A 19740-nucleotide genomic window follows, 5' to 3' on the forward strand; every position below is an offset into this window, starting at 1 on the left:
ATAAACAAAAGACTAAAACAAGAATGGCCAAGTTCTTTGCTCCATAATTTTCAGACTGTATTCTTTTCCCCCTCTCTGAAAATCTGTACTGTGCCTTTTCTAATCCTATAGGACCTCTCTCCTTTCCCATGGTCAGTATAGGACTGAGCTGTAAGTATTAGTTTTCATAGAGTTTACACTCTACTGGAGAGATACTAAGTGATTTGCAGACGGAATGCATAATAACAGCAAAAGGGATTGGGAATTGTTTCCCAAAGGACATATCAGTGAGCCTTGAAGGAAAGTCAGAATTCTAAAAGATGAAGATGAAAAAGGAGGGCCTTCCAAGACATAGTAAGATTTTTTTTTTAGGCAATTAGGGTTAAGTGACTTGCCCGGGGTCACACAGCTAGTAAGTGTCAAGTGTTTGGTCTGAGGCCGAATTTGAACTCAGGTCCTCCTGACTTCAGGGCCAGTGCTCTATCCACTGCATCACCTACCTGCCCCAATACCCAGATTTTTAGAATCTTTAGGACAGACTGGAGAATAGAAAGTTTGGGAGTAGGAAATTTTTGAAAGGACTATTGAAATAGTTTAGGAAAGAAATGACAAGGCCTGAACCAGGGTCATGGACTGTGATCGGAGAATAGGGCTTGGACATAGGGGACCCAGACTCCACAGAATGAATCTGAGACACCAAGGAAGGATCTGCACAGGCCCAAGGTGGGTGCCAAAGGAGCTGCTTGGCTCCAGATTGCAGAGTAGGGGTAAATGGCAAGATTTTATCTCTCAACATAAGTGAATACTTCCTAAAAATTAGAGGTGTGCAGAAATGTAATGGCCTACATTGAGAGCTAATAGATTCTCTATTACTAGATGTCTTCAGGGAGATGGTACATGTGTGCTTGTCAGAGATACTGTAGGAGGAAGTTTCACTTAGGTTTGAGTTGGGTTACATGGACTCTAAGATTCCCTCTCATTCCGTGAGGCTGTACTGTACTCTCAGGGTTAAGTGATTATATGGAAACAACAGAAATGATCATGCTTCTCAATTGGGCCAGACCGCGTTTACAAAGCAAACCAGGAAAATTTCCATGATGCTTGATAATGTGGCAGATTTTACAGAGGTATTAGGCTTCTGTAGTCCCCCTGCTCCATGTGCAACACAGTGGAAATTACTCATAGATCACTGAACAAATGCATTATTGCCCTCTTTCTATTGGCCTTTGTAGTTAAGAAGTACAAACTTCATTAATTTCTCTTTTCCTTGTGAAAAAAGCAACCAACAGCCAGCATAGGACCCAGAATCATAAGTGGTATAAGACAAAGGAGACTTTAAATAATTTTTGAGGACTTTATTATGTTCTTTAATCCTCCACTTGCTTTCTGCTGAATAGACTTTCATAAAAAGACTTTTGCTGGACCAAGAATGTGAGACTCAAGCCTCCATGACTCCATTTTGAGTTTTCTTGGCAAAGATACTGAACTTATTTGCCATTTCCTTCTCCAGCTCATTTTGCAGGTGAGGAAACTGAAGTAAATAGGATTAAGTGGCTTGCTCAGGATCACATAGCTAGAAAGTGTCTGAAGCTGCCTTTGAACTCAGGTCCTCCTGACTTCAGGCCTGGCACTCTAACCACTAAGCGAACTAGCTGCCCAAGAAGACCTCTGTAATATATCACTATTTAATGCAGGACAGTACCATTGGAATGTAACAATGCTGATTCCCCTGCAACACTTCCAAATATAGGTAGTGAGTTCTCCTTCACTGAAGGTGTTCAAGCAGAGGGCAGATGGGTATTTTTTTTAGGACATTGAAGAGGGAATTCATACACTGAGCAAAAAGCTAGACTAAAGGATTTATAAAGTCCCTTTTAGGTATTGGATTCTGGGATTTTATTATCCATTATTTTATACCTCCTACTCTTGCTGTTAGTACTCCTCTCCTATATTAACTTTCTTTTCCTCCTTTAACTCCCATTAGTGCCTACTTTTATCTGACGTACATCCCCACTTCTGAGCTTTAATGCCTAGTACATGCCTGGCTTTAGGGATCAAGAGAATCAACAAATACCAAAACACTTTCCCCAGGATGTGTATACACACATGTATGTGTATATACATATATGTATACATATGTTGTAAGTATGTTATTTTCAATTGCAAGAGTATGTTACTTCCTTAAATTGTGAACTCTCAGATGGCAAGATTTGTGCCAGCCCACTTTTTACTTCGGTGTATACATCTGGACATTTGGGAAATACATGTTAAATTAGTCTAGTAAAGGAACATTGGACTTGGGTTTAAAGCAGGAGACTCAGATGAGTGGTTCTAACCACTAACTTACTGTATGATGTTAAGCAAATAACTTCTCTGAGCCTTGGTTTCTTCATTTACAAAATGGGCCCAATAGTACCTATTTCCCACTTACTTTACAACATTGGTCCATGGATAAAGGTGAAGAATTTTTCATTGGATGTGAAGAAAATACTGGATGTGGAACTGCTTAGGGGGTAAATGAAACACTTATACAAACACAAGTTATTATTAATAGTAGTAGGCTTTGAAAACTGGGAGATTCGTGCTATCCTGTTGGGGACTGACTGTAAGGTTATTTAAAGGTACCAGTGCTCAGCAGGGGAAGGGATTTGGGAAATGAGAATTTAGTTTTATTCCTGAAAACTCACTTTTTCTCATGCGGAAATGCTAATGGTAGACCATACTGAAAATATAGCATTCTGCATTCATGGAAGAATATTGTTCATTTTTAGGCGAAAAAGCACTATTAACTAAAAAGGCAAGGTCTCCCTAGAGTTGTGGCAACATGTAACAGTTTGGTTTATGAATCAATGTAGCTCAGGTTCAAGTGGTCTAATTTCCTGAAAACCACTCTATGGCATTAGGTTTCCAGAGGGGTGTAAAAGTCTGTAGCGTATTTATTCACAGTTATAATGAAATGAAAAGGGAAAAGAATTGTAGAGGAATTATTCTCTGAGAGGGCAAGTCACATTTTTTAAATTCATCTTTTTTTCCTAAGGGAACTACTTATATAAAGGTGGGCAGACCTGCTAACAAGCTCTGACTCATGAGATCCTTGTGAACAACGCTGCGTACAGGCTGGAATCCTCTACCTTTATCCACAGCCCCTTCTCCCAAGGCATCTACTAATAAATGCTGAATTTGGGGAAAAGGTTTGTAGGATACTCCCACAATGTCCTCTGACACCCACAATAGTGGTTTCACTTTTTTTTTTCTGTCTCTCAGTGACAGGAGCTATATTGTTTCCCTATTTGTTCAACAAAAGCACAAAGGAGAGCTGAGCTCCCAGTCAGCACACTTTAGCTTGAAGAGGAACTGGCAACAGAAAGTTGATTTCTTTCAGAGGATCATGGGAGTACAAGAGAAAAAATGGCACCCAGCCACAGGGAGAGCCCTTGACCTCAAAGCAGGAGCAGTTTCAGAGCTGTATATGTATATAGATGAAAAGAACACTTTAATTTGGGATGAAACACCTGAATTATTTTACCAAGAAAGGAGAGGAGTGCCTAAAAGTTCTTCAGTAAGCAGGAAGGTGAAAACAATATCTAATATTTTTTTCTATTCTTTGAAATAAGTAATTCCTTTGCTTTTTATGTTAGACAATCCTTAATTGAAATTTTCTTTAAACAAAAAGTAAATTGAACTTGAACTCTTAAAGAGTCTTGATTTTAATTTATTTCTCAAACAAAATAAATCAACAAGTTGTCAGAAGGTAAATGTGGATAAATGTGCATTTAACACAATTTCTTTAAAAAAAAAAAAGCTCTAGGCCTTGAGCTGTAATAATTAAGGCTTTAAATGTCCCCAATGACATTAACTAGATAACATAATTTGGAGCACAGGAATGGAGTAACCCAAAGTCTGTTCATTGATGCATTGTTCAAAATAATTCACTCAAGAAAACTCTGTACAACACATCATTCTGAAACAACTGTGGTAGTTTTTGTAAACTTATCATCTTTCTACTTCTAATACTACAAAGATCTATGATTTCCTCCTTGTGGCTCTGCCCTCCACTGATGGAGATTACAATCTCTCCTTGCTACCTCTATCAAAAGAGGGTCTTGAGGAGTAGTTATGAACAAATTAAGTTATCACCTGGTATCCAGCCTCCAGGTGATGAAGCTCTCCAGACTTAGCTAGGTTGGTCCTTGGATGACAGATGCACGATTTGTCAGCAGGGCCTTACTTGACACCTTTCCAGCTTGGTGGGATCTCCCAGAGCTTGACTTATGTTGACATAGCCCTAGAGAGACTGGGATCAGCTTCTACAATACATGGAAGCATCAGAGTTGGATATTAGTGCAAGCAACAACATCAGTGTTCAAAGTTTTGAGTTCTATCCTATTAACAAAGGATTCAGTGCACAATGACCACAAGCAAAAGTCTTTTGCCTGTAATTCATATTTTGAAGCAATTTTTATAAGCATCTGTAAACTTCAACACACTATAATAATTATGTTGAGAATTTAATAGGGGCTATATGGGAATGTTAAGTCAGCTATAAAGTTCACTAATACTGTTTCCAATTTATCTGAAATATAGAAGCTTCTTGAATTGCTGATTTGGAAATATCTTTGATTAATGACATGAGAAGTGAAAACATTGGAAATGTTTCATTCCATCCTACCAGACTGATATTTTCAAAGAACAAATCTATGTCACTCCCTCACTTAAGAAGCTTCAGGGACTCTCTGTTGTCTCTAGAATAAAGGGAAAAAACTGCAACAACTCCTGCCTGACATTCATCATCTGCAATGGTGCCAACCTGTCTTTTCAGACTTATCTTACATTATTCCCCTACATACACTCTATGGTACAGCCAAACCAACATATATAATATTCTATCTCCTATCTCTCTGCCTTCCTCTCCTTCTTCACCTCCACCTCTTGAAATCCCTAGCTGTACCTCAAGGCTCAGCTCTAGTGACTTTCTCAAGCATCCCATCTAGTTTTAGCACTCTTCCCACCTAGCCTGAAATTCTTTTGAACCTAATTTACATGTATGTAGTTGTGCATGTTATTCTCCATCTTCTCCCCACCTAGAATGTAAAGTCCTTGAAAGCAAGAACTCTTCATTTTTGCCTTCGTATCCCCAGCACCTCCCATAGCACCTGGCACATAGTAGGTGCTTAATAAATGCTTGTTGAATTCAATTGAATTCAATAGGCTTCATGTGTGAGCATTTGAAACAAAAACCAAAAGAGCTACTTTGTGTAAAAACACAAATAGGGCTACCATGTAGAAGTTGAATTATGTGACAAAATGAAGGTTTGTGCAATGTGGTCAGAGATGGTTTTATTACTTTGTTTTCCTTTGCTAAGTGAGGGTGAAATTGGGTGTCCCTCATGAGAAATTAGCAGCCATAGTCAGAATGAGGAACTGCGTGGGAGGGTGCTATGGGAGGCTCCCAATTTTCTTCTATCACTGATTTTCAGTCTTTACCTACCAATCTTCCCTGAATTTTCCCAAACAGAGGTTGCTAGCTGTGCAAAGGAGTCTAGCAGCTTTCAAATCTAGACAAATATTCCCAGGAGACTGGGACAGGAATGAGCCAATATATTTCCTGTTAAAACGTTAAGTGTATATATACAGTGAAGCAAAGCTTCCTGAGCAGTCTGCCATTGCATTTATTTATATGTAGCTGCAAAAGAATCTGTATCTCATACAAAGTCACCGACCTCTACTTTAACACCTTGCTGCTAACTAGCTGAGGATAACTATGAGTGCATCTGTTTAAAACTGGGACTCTTCTATCACATAGCTGTTGAAAAATAGCTATTGCTGTTGTTCAGCTGTGATTAACTCTTGGTGAGTCCATCTGGGGTTTTCTTTGCAAAGATACTGGAGTTGTCTGCGATTTCCTTCTCCAGCTCATTTTACAGATGAGGAAACTGAGGCAAAGAGGGTTAAGTGACGTGCCCAGGATCACATAACTAGTAAGTGTCTGAGGACAGATTTGAATTTAGGTCTTCCTGACTCCAGGCCCAGCACTCTATCCACTGTGCCATCTTGGTTTTTCATTAGGTATCATGTTACAGGTTGTATCCCAGAAAGAAATGATGAGGGAAATAGAAGACCAAAGTTGTAACCTGAACTCTTCCCTTAATTATCAGTATGTCCTTAGTTAAATATCAATACATTGTGTTGGGGAAATTTTTCAGCTGTAGGGTCAATGAAAGTCTGTTTAGCAATCTACTCTTCTACTCTTCATTCTGCTTTATCGAAGATTATATCTGATTTTCAATCTGGTTGTTAAGTTCAACCTGTTAGGTTCTATGGGATGTTATGTCAAGAATAAAAGTATAACAGAGCACAAGGTCTGGAACTCAGGACTATTACATGTGGCTCTGACACTCCTCAGAGGACTTGGGTTCCATAATTAAATGGATCTAAAGGCTAAGCCTCTGACAGTTGCCATAACGATGTTACCCATTTAATAAGTAGCCTCCTGCCTCAATATAACTGACACTGCTGGTAGGATTCCAAATATTCTGATATATTTGACTTTCATATGGAGAAGAGGACACAAAGTTCAGTCAACCCCCAATGCATTAAGAACTGCAGCACGTGACATATTTCAGAAGTGCAAAACTGGAAGCAAATGCATCCCATCCCAATCCTACTCTCAGCTCTTCCATTTCTGTCAGCCTAGCATGGTTTCCTATATTTCAGACAGAAGCAAAACTGCTACTCAGTTCCATGGCTAGCTATTTAAGGCACCTAACACAGCAGGACAAATGTGCACAAGTCCACACAGTATGACAGAAGGAATTAAAAATGTATTTACCATCTGCTGGTAGTTTCCTTGCTGGGCTCCCTTCCTCTCTTGCAGCCACAAATAGGGTCTTCGATTCTCTTTCCAACTTCGGAGAGTAAGCTTCTTTTTCCCCACATCTCTGGAAGATCCATTTTGTTTGACTGCCTAAATGACTGAGAGTGATAGTCAGAAGAGGATAGGTCCTCTTTTAACATTTCTGCTTCTAGGACAAGAGTTTTTAACCTTGGCATGTGTGTGTCATGAACCCCTTTGGCAGTTTGAGGAAGTCCCTGGACCCCTTCTCAGAATAATGCCTTTAAATGCATAAAATAAAATACATAGGATAACAAAATAAATTAGTTATATTGAAATAGTTATCAAAATATATTTATTTTTAAAAGCAAGTTGGCAGACCCCAGGTTAAGAACCCCTGTTCTTGGGGAAATTTCCTAAAAATGCAAAAACCATTGGGAATAGCGCCTAGCACTTGGTTAGCTACTCTTCAGATGTACAGATCTTTGGTTTTCATTGCTAATACTAAGTCATAGCATGCTCATCAAAATTTACTTCAAGAAACTAGAGAGAAGCAGCAGACTTTGGGTAAAGACTGTCATGAAATGAGTATTATGTTCTCAGGAAGGTTTGAAAACTGGCTGGACCTTGCCATATCATGGTGGACCAGATGGGAGTCACGCTCCTCCCAGGAGAAAAGAAGATCAGAACTTCAATAATGGATTTAAAGCCTTAGAGTTTCCCTGACAAAAAGGAGAATAAAGATGATGAGCCAGAGGCATGGTTGAGAAGCTTGGAGGCCAGCTGGTATGATGATCCAAGATCATTTGGGTCATATAGAAACTTACTTCTCAGTAGGAAACTGACTTTATCTGATGATGTGTGTACCACTCTAAAGTAAACCATGAAATTGGGGACAGATATTAAATGTAATTTCTCTCCTAAGAAAATGGTGATAAATGATAACAGCTAGCATTTATATGGTATTTTAAGGTTTGCAAAGTGCTTTACAAATATCTCATTTTATTCTCAGAAAAACCCTCTGAAGTAGATACTAAGGGAGGGAGAGAAAATAAATTTGATAATTTAAAAAAAATAGAGAAGTGGGGGAATGTTACAGATGTGAAATATTGCATGAATTATCCCTGAAAGGTAGGTATTATTGCTAGCCTCATTTTACAGATGAGGAAACTGAAGGAGACAGAGGTTAAGTAACTTGTCTAGAGTCACCCAGCTACTAAGTATAGGAGGACAAAATTGAATTCAGGTTTTCTGGATTCCAGGTCCAGTGATCTGTGTTGTCTTATCAATTCTTAATTCCTTTAAATAGTTTGTTTTAATCAGTTAATACCGGTTAATACTCAAGAGCCTTCAATATGGATGGAAATAGATCATTTTTAGAAAAATGCAAGGCATGCATAACCTATATATAACTACTTACCATCTCAGGGAGGAGGGAGGGAGGGAGGGATAGAATTTGGAACTCAAAACATTAAATAAAAATGTTTTAAGAAGTAAAAAATGGCATTTAAAGAAAGATGCAGGGTACCAGCTGAAGCTGAACTACCTCTTCTTCCTTTCTTCTTCTCAAAGATGGATTTGTTGCTCATTTGATATTTTTTTTTCTTTTGAGTGAAGTGGGAAGGGTGGTCCAGAATTGTAATCTTATTATCTATGTGAAGGAACTCTGAGTGCAAAAATTCCCTCCACTGATGTAATGTTGTCTCAACATACATAGTCTGAGAGAATTATCATTGAGAAGTCAAACATCTTGCTCACGGGCATATAGATAGTATAGCAGAAATAGAACTTGAACTTATCTTCTTGACTCCAAAGTTGGCACTCTATGCACTATGACAGGCTGCCTTTCTACCTGATTGGTTCCTTATGTTTTCTTAAGTCAGGGAAAGTAAGATTTAGATATCCTCATCAGCCTTTCCTGGAAACTGAGTCTGGGTGAGTGTGATGCTCTCATCAGCTCAACTCCTCCTGCATCAGAAGCATCATCTCATAATAATGTCAATTTAGTTGGAAGTTAGATTTGCTTTGGATAAGCTTTTTATGAAATAATCATAAGATAATAATGAGCTAATTATTCAGGATTCATAGCACCTTCCAACTAGTAGCTTCTCAATGGATGTTTTAATGTATCATTAGAGTGGTGTTCCATTCAAATAATCCCTTAAATGGTAGATAGGGTGGAATTGACTCACTGTATTACTTCCAGGTGTGAGACTAAGGACTTTTCTTATTTCTTTGAGGAAGTCTTCTTGGGATACGTGGGCTCTGAATCATATCTATTACATTCAACAAATACTTAGTGATTGCTTACTGTTTATAAAGAAGTATTGTGTTAGTAGATTGCCAAATGTTGAGGACACATTCTAGAGAAGAATGCATAAATCAGTATAATACAAAGAAGAATGGGATGAATGAATGTGTGAAGTAAGTGAAACCAGAACAATTTATACAATAACATCAGTATTGTAAAAATGAACAATTTTGAGGACTTTTATAAACTTAGGAATAATGAAATAAGTAGAACCAGGAGAATAATGACACTATAAAAATAAAGAATTTCAAAATCCACAGGAACTATGATCAATACAATGATCATTCATGATTTCAGAGGACCAATGATAAAACATGCTATCCATCCAGAGATGAGACAGAATCAAGATTCAGAATACACACACACACACACACACACACACGCACATATACATATGCCATTTAGGGGAACTGTTTTGATCGATTACATATTTGTTACTAGAAATTTGTTTTTTTAATTTTTTTTGTCTTGTCAAGTAAATTATGGTAGGGAGTGGTGAGGAACGGGAAAGGGAAAGAATGAGCATTTATGTAGTGCCTACTACATACTAGACACTGTGGTAAGAACCTTTATAAATATCTCATTTAATCCTCACAACACCCTGTGAAGTAGGTGCAAGGGGGGGGGTAGAGAAAATAAATTTGTTAATTTAAAAAAAAACAGAGAGGGGGAAAGTGTTAAAGATGTGAAATGTCGCATGCACTTTCAGATGAGTTTTTGGTATTATTTTTACTTAACTGTTTTCCTTTGTTACAAGAGACTTCTCAAAGTGGGAATCAAGTGTAAATGTAATGTAAAAAAAGAAAACATCGGTAAAACTTTTAAAAAAGCATTTAAACACTATGTGATAAGCACTGTGCTAAGTACTGGAGAAACAAATATAAAAGCAAGCTAGTCCTTGACCTCAGGAAGCTTATGTTATACTAAGGGAAGTAACACATATGACAGTGGTAGCCAGGGGAGGGCTGTTCATTTTAGGAAGTAAGAGAAAAAGTAAGTGGAGCCATAAGGGAGTCACCTGACATTCATTTTCAGAAGTAATGTTAATATTAATTTCATTACTGTGTCTAGAGCAAAAGGTATAAAACTGGGCCTGGGGATGGATTTGGGCAGAGTCAGTGGGAAAGAGATGGCTGAGATGTGAAGCATGTTGAGGAGATAGCTAGATACAGCTGGCCATGTATATCTACACTGGCTGATTCATTATTCAGGAAAACATAACCATGTAAATCTACACTGGCTGATTCACCTATCAGGAAAACATGGCCCCAGGGTAGTGGTTCTAAGGGATGAGCTAATTAAATCACTCAGAACAAGATCTCAGGGTAAAACTATCCTAATGGGCAAAACAGGTGTCAAGGAAATAGTTAGGGTGGGTAGTTGGATAAGATGTAGATGATTAGATGTACAGATGATGGATTTGTAAATTGGTCCAAACATTCTAGAAAGCATTTTGAAGTTGTGCTAAGAAAGAAAAAGAAAAAAAATATGGAGGGAGTTCCCTCAATGTTAAGTTCCCTTTAATGCAGAGATTCTGCAGTTAGACATATATCCCAAGAAGGTCGATAATACAAAGAAAGGTCACACATATATCAAAATATTTATAGAAGTATATTTATAGTAGCAAAGAAGAGTAAACAAAATAGGTTCCCATCAATTAGTGAATGGCTAAAAATGATGTGGTACATGAATATAATGGAGTATTATGGTGTTCTAAAAAATGATAAATATGATGAATACAGAGAAGCATGGAAAGATTCATATGGACTAAAGTACACAGAACCAGGAAAAATATAAATAATTATTACAACAATATAAATGGAAAGAACAAAAACAAAAAGTGAAAACTGAATACATAAGAATATAATGACTAAATTAAACATAATGAAAAAACTAAACTAAAAATGGGCCCCTCAGAAGCAATATGAGAAGTTACTTTCCCCACTTCTTAAGGGTGCAAGAGAGACAAAGCCTGTAAGAATTAAAAAAGAGAGAGAGAGATAACTTCTTTAGGGGGAAGAGTTAGGGGACATCCAAATAAAAAGTTGTTTTTTTTTTGTTAAAAAAAAAGTCAATCAGTTCCCAGTTGGGTTGTTCAAAACAGAATTTCTCAAACTGTGTTTGGTAAAAATCCTTATGTTTCTATTAGAATTCTTAAAAATATGTATGTGTAGCTGGTGTTCCTGATAGCTTTTTATAGGCATGAAGAGTAGGATGATGTGTAGGCATATAAAGCCCGTCATGTGTCACCTAGGAACACTCACCAAGTATACACCTTATCTCCCTCACTGTGACATGTGTAACAAAATGAGAATGAAAATAAGGTTAAATTGGTCCATTTTTTTTTCCAAAATATCTACTCATACTTCACTAAAGGTGTATCCCATACTCCTAGACCTGTCACACCAAGACCAACATGTTTAATTATCAATATATTTCAAAAACAAAAAGTGGTCCATAGTCAGGTTGTGTTGAACAATCCCTTGCTATGAACTAAGTTCTCCTTCTTCCTCACTCCTTTCCTTCCTTCCTCCCTCTCTCCCTCCAGTCTTTCTCTCTCTTTCTTTCTTTCTTTCTTCTGTTCTTTCTTTCTTTCTTTCTTTCTTCTTTCCTTCCCTTCTCTTCTTAACTTTTTGGATCCCATGCCTCCTCCATATATATGTTGGTTTTTCATATGTAAATGTTTCCCTTGATTTTATCATAGTGGAAATTTCATTATAAGAACATCTATAGTAGACAGGGGATAGGGATGGGAACTATGATTTCACTGCCATAAGAAACTTCTCATTGAGCATCTTCTCTGCAACTTATTTTCTTGGAGGGTTGCCTACAGAACTGAGAGGTTAGGTGACTTGCCCAGTGTCATATGGCCAGTATACGTCAGAGGCAAAATTTAACCTAAGTAGTCCAGGCATTAAGGCAAGCCCTCTATTTGTTGTGTCACACTGAGTCCACATCTGTAGTAAGACTAAAATGAAAGAGTATGCATTATTAATAAAGAGGCTAAAACACTTCTAGTTGTGTTCAATATACTATTGGGGGCAAGGGGAGTTTTGTAGCAATCTGCAGAGAGTGAGTTACACGTGGATTTCCAAATGGAACATGACAGCAATGTATGGACAAAGTTCAAGTTGGCCTTGATTCTTGAGGAGAAAGTGAAAGTGCTGGACAAATACATCCCTATTCCTCAGACTATGAGGGAGAATGAAGTATTCCTTAAAAGAATTAAAGAAGTGCTTCAAAAAGGTGGAAAAATAAAAAGGCATCTGAAGAAGTGGAAGGGTATCCAATTTTGCATCAAGAAGATGGATCATAGATGAACATGACACAGAAGCAAAGGAAGTAAAAGGACCTCTTGCTCAGCACTTGGAGCTAGAAACAGATATGAGTCTCTTTTCATAGACTGGGAAGACGCACCCTCTCAGGAGGAAACAGATTCTTGTGCTCCAGTGAATGATGATGTGGCTCTACAAATCCAATCAGGAAAAAGGTCATTTAGTCATGGTTAAAGGAAAGAGAATTAAGGAGTGGTAGTCAATGAGCCTTGGAGTAGGTAGACTTAGAAGTTCTTTGTTGACCTGACATAAACAAGAGAGAAGTTAGTTATCTTTTCAGGGCACATATCTGTGATGTGAAATATTATTAATTACTTTAATTATTTATTATATAATTAATTATTAACTGCCCATGGGTAAGCCAAGCCAATATAATAAAAATGACAATTCTACCTAAATTAATCTATTTATTCAGTGTTATACTAATCAAACTATCAAAAATTATTTTATAGAGCTAGAAAAAAAATAAAATTTATTTAGAAGAACAAAAGGTCAAGGATACCAAGGGCATTAATGAAAAAAATGTGAAAGAAGTTGGTATAGCCTTACCAGATCTTAAACTATATTATAAAGTGGTAATTATCAAAACAGTCTGGTACTGGCCAAGAAATAGTGTGGTGGATCAGTGGAATAGATTGGGTGCAAATTACATTACAATAAATGACCACAGCAATCTAGTATATGATAAGCCCAAAGATACAAGCTTTTGGAACAAAAACTCACTATTTGACAAAAACTGCTGACAAAACTGGAAAATACTCTGGCAGAAACTAGGTATAGACCAACATCTTACACAGTATACCAAGAAAAGGTCAAAATGGGTACATGATTTACACATAAAGGGTAACACCATAAGTAAATTAAGAGAGAATGGAATAGTTTATCTGTCAGATTTATGGATAACAGAAGAATTTAGGACCAAAGAAGACATAGAGAGCATTATAAAATGTAAAATAGATAATTTTGATTATATTAAATTAAAAAGCTTTTGCACAAACAAAACCAATGCAACCAAAATTATAAGGAAAGCAGAAAACTGGGAAAAACTTTTTGTAACAAATATCTCTGATATAGGCCTCATTTCTCAAATACATAGAGAACTGAGTCAAATTTATAAACATGCAAGTCATTTCTAAAATTGTCAAAGGATATGAACAGGCAATTTTCAGATGAGGAAATCAAAGCTATCTATAGTCATATGGAAAAGTGCTCTAAATTACTATTGATCACAGAAATATAAATTAAAACAACTTTGAGGTACCATCTCATACCAATCAGAATGGCTAATATGACAAAAAAGGAAAATGTTGGATGTTGGAGGGGATGTGGGAAAACTGGGGCACTAACTCAGTGTTGGTGGAGTTGTGAACTGATCCAACCATTCCGGAGAGCAACTTGGAACTATGCCCAAAGGGATATAAAATTGTGCGTACCCTTTGATCCAGCAATACCACTACTAGATCTATATCCCAAAGACAAGCAAAAAAGGGAAAAGAACCTACAAAAATATTTATAGCAACTCTTTCTATGGTGGCTAAGAATTGGAAACCAAAAGCATGCTCATCAATTGGGCTAAACAATGGCTAAACAAGCTGTGGTATATGACTGTAATAGAATATTACTGTGGTATAAGAAAAGACAAGCAGATGATTTCAGAAAAACCTGGACAGACTTACATGAACTGATGCATAGTGAAATGAACAGAACCAGGAGAACATTGTACACAGTAACAGCAATACTGTTCGATGAAGAATTGTGAATGACTTAGCTATTATCAGCAGTACAATGATCTGAGACAATCCCAAAGGACTAATGATGAAGCATACTATCCCACCTCCAGAGAAAGAACTGATACTGATTGAACACAGACTGAAGCATGCTATTTTTCTTTCTTTCTTTTGAATCTTCTTTTACAGAATGACTAATATGGAAAGTTTTACATAATTGCACATGTATAACCTGTATTGGCTTGCTTACTGTCTCAGGGAAGGGGAAGGAGAAGGAGGGAGGGAAGAATAGAATTTGGAATTCAAAACTTTAAATAAAAATGTTTAAAAATATTGGGGGGGGAGAAATAACAGGATTTAAAAGAATAAGTTGGATTGGAGAAGTGAATGGATAATAACATGTTTTCTGAGATAGGTATTTGGACTTATGGACTGTGTGTGTGTGTCTGTGTCTACACATTAATACCTATGTAGATATAATAAACATACATGTATATACACACATATACATATATTATAGTGGATAGAGAGCTTCCCTTGGGTCCAGGATGATCTGGGTTAAAGTCTTGCCTCTCACACTTAGTTGCATGACCTTGGGCAAGTCATCAAATTTTTCAGTGTTTTAGGTAGCTTTCTTAGAGTCTAAATTATTTGACCTGCACTGGTGGAGGGTGTTTCCACAATAGGAAATTCCCTATTTCAGTAAAATTATAGGTTTAGTCCCTAATCCTTATCCTCTATGTTCATTCTTCCAATAAAGTGTCCAGTGCAACAAGCTATTTGTTAAATATCAGTTTTATTGAAGAACACAAATGGCAAAGAAAGTGCCAACTTACATTGGTTGAGTGACTTTCCTCATCTGGTAGTTCTCTTTGTCAGAGAAATCACAAGTCCAGTTCCTATATGAATATATCTTTCTCTTTCTCTCTCTCTTCTTCTTCTTCTTCTTCTTCTCCTTCTTCTTCTTCCTTCTCCTCTTCCTTCTCTCTGTCAATATATGTGTATATGTATATCTATATATACATATATGTATGTATATACATGTGTAGGAATCTAATAAATAAGTCTTTACACTGAAAAATGCAGGGAGAAGAAAAAATTGTCTATTTGTATCTTCCATGCCAGATACTTTAGAAAGTATTAGGTAGAACAAAGGAAAACCAGCAGAAGAGAGCATTAAGAAGTCACAGTGTTCAGGATAAAAGAAGTAGTAATTCTGTTGTACTTTATTCTGGTCGGTCCACACATGAAGTATCATGTTCAGTTCTCAGTACCACATTTTAGAGGGTATATTATCAAGCTAAAGGCTCATTCAGAGGAAGACTACTAGGATGGTGAAGAAACTGAAAACTGCCAAAATGATGGTCAGTTGAAGGAAATGGGGATATTTAGGTTGGGGGATGGATGAGATGACTAGGGAGGTGCCATGAGAAAAGTCTTCAAGTACTTAAAAGGCTAACATGTGCAAGGATTAAACCAGTTCTACCTGATCCCAAAAAAGCATGAGTTGAAGTTACAGAGAGGTACATTTATGAAGTACTTACTATATTCCAGGGACTGTGTTAAATTCTAGAGATATAAAGAAAGGTAAAACATAGTCTTTGTTCTGGAAAAGCTTATATTCCAATGGAAGAATCAAGAAGTAAATAATTATGTACATAAAGGAAGGGAATAAGCATTTATATAGTGCCTACTATGTGCCATGCACTATGCTAAGCAATTTTTTCAAATATCTCATTTGATCCTTACAACAACCCTGGGAGGTAAGTGCTTTTGTTATCCTCATTTTATGGCTGAGGAAGATAGGGGTTAATGGATTTGCCAAGGACACACATCCAATAAGAGTCTGAGGCTGGTTTGACCTCTGGGCTTCCTGACTTCAAGCCCAGTGCTCTATCGACTGCATCACCTACTTACTTCTTATATATAAGATATATACATTGTAAATGGAAAGTACTCTCAGAGAGAGAAGACTAGAAGTGGAGAGGGAGTAGAACGGGTAAAGAAGAGACTCTGGGAAAGGCCATATTCATGTATAACTTTGAAAAAAACCTCACTAACAAGAGTTGTCCAAAAGGGGTGCTTTAGGAAATTTTAAGCAGAGGCTAGATTGCCACTTAATGAGGATGCTATATACGGCAATCTTATTCTGGTTGGGTGAATAAGGTACCTTTGATTTGTAAGGTAACTTACATTACAATTTTCAGCTTCTGTAACTCTGTGCTTACATTTCTGAATGATCTTTGTTTTGGAAAAAATAAAAGAATAAGTAATAGGAAAAGAAGAAAGAATAATAAGAGGACACAGAAAAGGAAAAACAATAAAAAGTAAAAAGGGGAAATGAATGGATGAAGAGAAGAATATATAATTAAATGGAAATTTAAGATAACAAAAAAGTCAGAAAAATAAGAAGAAGAGGGCAGGAGACACAACCCTATGCAAACCTCTTATCTTTGACAAAGGATACATGCATACATACATATATACGTATATATACATATATATAAAGGATACATATACACATACTATATATATAATCATAGAGATGGCATATAAGGACTGTATTGTTTTCACATTTGATCTTATTATAGAAAAGATTAAATAAGAAAATTTCTATTTCATGATAAATGATAAGTTAAATGTAACAATTGAAATGTTAAAAATAAATGGCTTAAATTTTCCCACAAAAAGAAAAAAATAACATTACAAATTGATTAAAAACAAAGTGCAAAAATACGATATCTGTGGGAGCTGCATCTAATGAAAAGATGCTATGGGGAAAAGCAAAAAAGGAACAAGTGTTTCCTAAGCACATACTATGTGTCAGGAATTGTGCTAAATGCTTTGCAAAACTTATCTCAGTTGATCCTTACAACAACCCTGGGAGGTAGGTGATTATTAGTTCCATTTTATGATTGAAGAAATTGAGGCAGACAGAGGTTATGTGACTTGCCCAGAGCCACCCAGATAATAAGTATCTGAGGTCAGATGTGAATTCAGGTCTTCCTGACTCCAGGCCCAACTACCTAGCTGCCTAGGTGTATTTAGCATGAGAGGCTGAATCAAAATTTATTATTTTGCAAATAACTCAAGAAAATCTAGAGTAGCTTTGGTGACATTTGAAATTTGAAAGTGCTGAGATTAAAGAAATTATATAATACTTAAAATTTTAAATGCCAAAGTATATCATGTTAAATGCCAAAAGTATATCAATTTTGAATATATGTGCCAAATAATATAATAGCTATCTTTCAAGTGGGAAAAATAAAAAATATACTCTTATATAAAGAAAATATTTATAACATTAGGAGCTTTATACAATATACTCTAATAACAGAATATAAGAGAAGTAAAAATATCAATAAAAAAGGCTTGTACAGTGTTGAACAAACTGGATTTAACAACTATATGGAGATTATTTATTTTGTTTAAACTGTGTGAAGAAATCTTATTTTATTCAGTTTTTCATATGAGAATGTTAGTACTGTAGGGGACATTGGAACTCCCTGAGTCAAACCCACTAATTTTACAGATGAGGTAACTGAGGCAGAGAGAAGTTAAGTGATTTGCTTAGGTTTACACAAATGGTAGCTAGGTTGCATAGTGGATAGAGTGCCAGGCCTGGAATCAGGAAGACTTATCTTCATGAGTTCAAATCTGTCCTCAGACACTTATAAGCTATGTGATCTTGGGCAAGTCACTTAACCTTGTTTGCCTGAGATTCAACATCTGTAAAATGAGCTGGAGAAGGAAATGGCAAACCATTCCTGTATCTTTGCCAAGAAAACCTCAAATAGAGTCATGAAGAATTGGACACAACCAAAACAACTGAACAACAACAGCTACACAAATGGTAAGTGTTTGTTAAACTCTAAATTTTTTAAACTCCTTAGTAGGACTAAGGTAGGAAAGGAAGTTATTTTTGTTAATAATGATAATAATTATTATTATCATAATGATATTTCAAAGATCCATGGTTCCTTATTGGTGTGGGTAGGACCATTGGATTTTGAACTCAAAGAAGTCTGAGAGATCATTTACAAGTGAGCAAACTGAGACCCAGAAAAATTAATAAATTTATTCATGGTCATATTATTAATTAGGAGCAGAACTGATATTCAAACTTAGGTTTTCTTACTCAAAACCCAGTGCTATTTATACTAGACCAAGCCCTAAGAATTTAGATCAGAACCCCTCTGCACCTTAATTTTCAATTCTGATGTGACTGAAAAAAATTATCATAAACCTTTTTATGCTGAGAATCTCCAAACTTGGCCAGGCACATGGGAAAGATTTAATGAAAAGTAAAGAACATGCTTTTCATCAAGTACACATGGAACATTTATAACACTGAATATTTTCTTGGTCATAGAAAAGTCCTAAATAAAATTTGAAAGAAAAATAATGAAATAAATCTTACATATGCAGATTATAACACAATAAAATTTAAATAGGTGATATATGATCAGAATGTGAAATTTTGTGGGATAATTAAAGTGACATAAAATAATGCTTGACTTAAAGAATTACATCCCTCCATGCCTCTACCACCCACCATTAGACTGTAAGATTCTTGATGATAGGAACTATGTGTTGTTTTTCATCTTTGTATCCTTAGCATCTAATATAGGGCCTTGCACATAATAAATGTTTACCAAGTTGTACTGAATTGATTACATTGTTGTACATGGCTTTGTTGGGGGTTTTATTACTCTGGGTCATTTATATTGAGATTGCTATATTAAAAAACTTTATTTTAATTTCTCTTGTTTGCCATTTACTTATTGCCTCCCAGGTCATTTGAGTCTTACTGCCACCATCTTAAACCAGGCATTCATCAGGTCATGCTTCATGTTCCAATCTATCTTCCACATTGCTACCAGATGAATATTCCAGAAGTATATTACTCCTTTGCTTAAGAACCTACGTTAGCTCATGTTGGGTCATGTTAGACTACTTAGCTTGGCATTCAAAACCTCATTAATACCCTTTCCTTCCATAAAATCTCGTCCTCCTGACTTCCTTATTTCTGTTAATGGTGTTACTACTCTTTAGATCTAGTTACCAATATTCAAAACCTTTAAGTTGTTTTTGACTCCCCCTCTCCCTAGCTTCCTATAGCCAATTAACCACCTTAGTCATGTGTGGCAACTCTATATCCTCAACATTTCTTGAAAGTTCTCTCTTTCCCTTTTACATTGTCACCATAATTGATGATCTCTATGACTGGCTCCCATATTCCACCACGGTATGTCTTTTAAAATCTAAGGGTTAGGGCAGTATCCTTTACCTATGACTCAAAGGCAGGCTAGGTAAATCAGTGGCAACTTGGATGCCATGTAACCTACTGAGTTTCTTATGCTGCTTCCTCCTTATTTTCTATCTTTTCTGTCCCTTCCTTTGATATATTGTCTTGTCTGACTTGTATTATGCTCCATTTATGCCCCTGCCTTCTTTAGATTGTCTGAACATTGTTAGCTACCTCTCATCATTTGTGGGTCCTTTGCTACCTGCATGATTTGTGACTATTTTCCCTATCCAGATCCCTGGGCCATG

The 19740-nt window shown here is 36.4% G+C and overlaps 1 long non-coding RNA gene across 2 annotated transcripts in view; it reads right to left on the reverse strand.

Annotated features, from left to right (window-relative positions):
- Nucleotides 1-3793: 3793 nt before the first annotated feature.
- LOC114053100 overlaps nt 3794-19740 on the reverse strand; it is a 33558-nt gene continuing 17611 nt past the window's right edge. For both annotated transcript variants that reach the window (XR_003570347.1, XR_003570345.1), the window contains 2 exons: nt 6809-6951; nt 3794-4286 (listed from right to left, as the gene is read on the reverse strand). This is a non-coding gene — a long non-coding RNA (uncharacterized LOC114053100). The remainder of the gene's footprint in view (nt 4287-6808; nt 6952-19740) is intronic.

The sequence above is a fragment of the Vombatus ursinus genome, unplaced genomic scaffold (assembly GCF_900497805.2).
Source record: "Vombatus ursinus unplaced genomic scaffold, bare-nosed wombat genome assembly UNPS02000577.1, whole genome shotgun sequence".
NCBI lineage: Eukaryota > Metazoa > Chordata > Mammalia > Diprotodontia > Vombatidae > Vombatus > Vombatus ursinus.